A 4,742-nucleotide genomic window follows, 5' to 3' on the forward strand; every position below is an offset into this window, starting at 1 on the left:
ACAGCTTGCGGTTTCTCCTGATTACTCATTTTAATGCCTTCCCCAGAAGCATGTGCCATTTCACCCCTAGCGTCATCATTGCTTACCTCTGTAATTGCAGGAATATTAATCTGAGTACCCCATTGTTGTAAGAGATCCCTTCCCCATAAATTTATGGGTATGTCAGCCACATAGGGTCTCAGCTTCCCTGTCTGCCATGCTGGTCCCACACACTTAAATCACCATATGTTTTGTTGTATTTGCAATAATTCACCAATCCCTATAATTTCTGGACAAACCTTTTTTTTTTTTTTGAAAAAAAAAAGAAAGAAAGAAAGAATTTATTTCACAAAACCAGTACAAAGCCACTATGCAATCATAGGAAGGAACACAAATAGGCATAGGCCCAATCCTCAGTTCCTGTCAGTGGCAGGCAGGATGGAGGAGGGCAACTAATTTAGGCCAACATGTAACTAGAAAGTGGGCAGGTGTGAAGGTGGAGAGTACTCCTTACACTGGCGTAGCTCTTTATACCTGTTTGCAATTTTCTATAAACACTTTTCACACAGTTTCTAATAAACCAAAATATGTAAGACTCAAACCCTTAAGTAAAACAAACCACTGTTAAATCTAAGCATTTGGAATCAGAATAAGGACCTCGTTCTAACGTGTCATTTCATCCAAGCATAAGTATCTAAAGAAACCACAGGCATCTTCTTTACCATCTCAGAGTTGCTAAACAACGGGCCGCATGACGATACAATCCATTATGATACACACTGGGAAGGTCCAAGAGCTCACGTAAGATGACAGAGCTCTAGTCACTATGGACACAGCAAGTACTGACAGTGGTGTTTTCCAAAAGGAAGCCATCAAATGTGCATAGGAAACAAGATATTTCAGTGACAAATCACCACCTGAGAATTATTTTCTTGGAATCTCACACACACACATATTTATAATAAGCAAGCCTTAGTATGATGAGGAATTGATGTGATGGGGTCACAATGCACATTTTAACGTTGATCACCAATGAAAAAAATAAAACATTTTTATAGGCTTAAACTTGTCATTAGTGCATTTAGATTTCTGGAGAATGAATAGAAATGTAAAATGTCTTTACAATACAATATTCTGACACGTTAGAAATTAGCCATGTACTGAGGTCATTTTAGTGAGCTACCATTGTTTAAATATAAGAAAAGTAATTTCTTGATCCAAATTAGTGAAAACTTAAAAAAGATTGTCTTTAGAGAACATTATTTGAGGACAATTTTTTCAGATACATTCTGGTACTCAAAAATCACTTTATAACAGAATTATAGGTTAACTTTTCAATCACATCCTTAAGAAGATGTCAGATTTCCATTTCTACAGGAGATATTTTCACCAGTATGTTCAGTTCCACAGGATAAGCCTTCCTCATTATTATGAAGAACTTCATACATATTAGAAAGATTGCCATTCACTGCCTTTTCATCTTTTTGAAGAGATACGGGCAGATTTACTATACTAACATTGACATCTTTAAAGGCATGCAACAAAAATATCTCCACAACGATTGTGAAGAAGCCACTCAAAGTCCCGGTGACCTCATCAACAGGCACATCTTGTCATTCTTTAAAAAGAATAATGGAACAAGTCAAATCTGAAGTTGGAAAGAACACATAATATACTGGAGTCACTATGGAAGTGTTGAAGATGTCCAGAGCTCGGTTTATGTAATTAATTTGTGTGCTCACACAGACCACAAGGCTAAGCAGCAGAATCTAGGCCAGGGGTGCTGCAGAACAGGCTTTCCGGCCAACAACTCTTTGATGGCGATGCCCAAACCCTTCACACAGGAGACGGAAATTCTCCAATCACAGAGCAGATTGTTACATACACAAGAATGTTTGTCTGTCCGTGTCGAGGTCCCACCACAAAGATGAATATCAAGGCCACAATGACCACAAATATTGCAAAGACCACAAAACCTGGATCACTTATGTGACATTTCATTTAAGGTCTCAATCTCCTCTTCCTTTGGAGCATGAATGACCATAACTGTAGACCCTAAAATACTTAGCAAACATCTAATTTTCCCATGAAGATTAAGTCTTTCATTTAGGAAGTGTGAAGACAGAATGGTACTTACAAGGACGCTGAGTGCACCGAGTGGAGTCACTAGTGTGGCCGGAGCAAATGCATGTGCAGCAAAGTTGGCCACTTCGCCAGTTCCCGTCGACAGCAGCCCAGCCCACCACAACCACTCCTTAAGATATGCATGGCCACCTTGACCTGCTCTCATGGAGCCTTTTCTGGCAAGTCGCAGAAGGCCTTTCTTTTTCAAAATGAAACACCCTCCAATGAAAATGCTGGAGAGCATAGCCAAACCCAGACCGATATAAAAGTCATATTTTCCATGCCCTAGGCTCATTTCATTTGTTACTTAAGTTCCTGTGAACGACACTGACCATAGAACAGAGAACCTGCTTGTACTGGAGGCAGGATGGCACAGTCTTCAAATACATAAGTTTAATGTGGTCTTACTTTAAAAAAAACAGAGACGATTCATTCCTTCTCATTTTCTTGGAAATGCTCTCCTTTACTCCCATTTAAAGTATTTAACCATGGCAGAGTAGCTCCACCCTTAGAGCAGTCGCAAGCCGGCGGGCGACGTGGCTCCCTCCAGGACCCTGTATAAACCCTTTGAAGTGGCCAACTTGGATTCCAATACTTGTTTGAAATAATCATGATGTCCGCGTCAGTATCAACCAAACCTTGTAATTCAACACCGTTCATTTGTATTATCAATTTAGGTCTCTGATCACTAATCATTGTTTCCCCGTTCTGCCGAATGCACCTATTCTACTGGAGTGGCTTTGCCCTTAATACAGGGAAGCAGTAATAGCTGAGCAACTCTATCCCCTGCATTAATTCTGATTTCCTCCTTTACACATGCCATGGCTTTTATTTCCTCTTTACAATCCCCATCTATAATACCAGGATGCAAAATAAGACCTTGAAAAGTTGGCCCACTTCTTCCCAGAACCATTCCTACTTTCCCTAAAGGCAAAGGGCTGCAAACACCAGTACTCAGTTTGTAACAGTCAACCTGTGGAGATAATGTAATAGATGTATCTGAGGCCAGATCCAAGGCTGCGCTGCCTTCAGCAGCATGCATTATGTCACTAATACCTAATTCCCGTTTTCCTGTGAGTCCATTACTTCTGGACTGGCCAGGGGAATTCAGCTTGTATTTTTGTTGTTGGGGCCCCAAGCCAACGGGCCCCTCCTGACATTTCCCTCAGGTAAGAGATTACCTTGCACATCTTTTATGGATTGTCAATCTCTAGCCCAATGTTTTCCTTTCCCACATGGGCTACAGTACCCCAGAAGTCTTGGCACCTCGTAATCATCATGGCCACATGCTGTTTTCTGCCCTACGAGTATCACTTACCCCACATTGAGCGCACCTGTTATTTTGAGGTCTAAAACTTTTAACCTTACAGTTTCTTTGTACATGACCAAGTCTGCCACACTTAAAGCACTGGGTGCTGTGATATCTGGGACCTCTGGCCATAGCCTGACCTACTATATTTTTTTTATGTTCTGGAAAGCTAATATTAATAGTTTCTCTTACTCATTCATCTAATGGAGCTCCTCAATGCTTTAAGGGTCTAATTGCCCTCTTACATTCTGTGTTAGCATTTCCCCACACCCTGGACAGTGTGTTATAAATATAAATAAGGGGCTGGGAAGATGGCTCAAGGGATAAGAACATGTGTTTCTTTCCCAGCACCAACAGGCTGACTCACAAGCATCTGTAATTCAAGTCCCAGGGTATCCTATCTTATCTTCTGACCTCCATGGGAGCCAGGCATGCACATGGTGCACACACACACACAGGCAAAGCACCCTTATGCGTGAAAACAATCAACTATTTAAAAATATAAGTGGCTGGGCAGTGGTAGTGCACACCTTTATTCCAGCACTCAGGAGGCAGAGGCAGGTGGATCTGAGTTCAAGGCCAACCTGGTCTACAGAGCAAGTTCCAGATCAGCCAGGGCTAAACAGAGAATATGTGTGTGTGTGTGTGTGTGTGTGTGTGTGTGTGTATGTGTGTGTGTGTATGTGTGTGGTGTGTGTGTATGTATGTAGTGTGTGTGTATGTGTGTGTGTGTTTGTGTGTGTGTCTGTGTGTGTGTGTCTGTGTGTGTGTGTATGTGTGTAGTGTGTGTGTATGTGTGTGTGTTTGTATGTGTGTGTATGTGTGTATGTGTGTGTGTTTCTGTGTGTCTGTGTGTGTGTGTCTGTGTGTGTGTGTGTGTGTCTGTGTGTGTGTTTGTGTGTGTGTGTACATATGAAGAAGAAGACAGAGCTGAGAGGGAAACATGCTGCATGTTGGATCTGGGACAAGTAAGGTGAATGATTGGGATGTGGATCAAGAAAGAATGTAAACATGTAAAATTATCAATGATTAAATAAAAACATGTTTATTTTAAAATATCAAATAACAACAGCTTGGGAGAACATGAACAGACAGGAAAAAGGACAGAGCAATGAAATACGGGTGAAATTAATGTAGAAGAAATGACGATTGTCGGGTGAGAAAGAATGATGAGAATTGAGTGGTGTGACGGAGGGGAGAGGACGAATAAGAACCAAGAATAAAGACAGATGTTTGACACTGCTGCAGGCGGAGCTCAGTGGCAGAGAACCACAATGCACGGGCAAGGTCCTAGGTTCAGCCAAGAGCCAGAGAAGAAGAAAGTGAAGAA

The 4,742-nt window shown here is 41.4% G+C and overlaps 1 pseudogene; it reads right to left on the reverse strand.

Annotated features, from left to right (window-relative positions):
• Window positions 1–1,325: 1,325 nt before the first annotated feature.
• On the reverse strand, window positions 1,326–2,398 carry LOC127195108 (magnesium transporter NIPA2-like; annotated as a pseudogene).
• Between the last annotated feature and the right edge of the window lie 2,344 nt (window positions 2,399–4,742).

Source organism: Acomys russatus, chromosome 11 (assembly GCF_903995435.1).
Source record: "Acomys russatus chromosome 11, mAcoRus1.1, whole genome shotgun sequence".
NCBI classification, from domain to species: domain Eukaryota; kingdom Metazoa; phylum Chordata; class Mammalia; order Rodentia; family Muridae; genus Acomys; species Acomys russatus.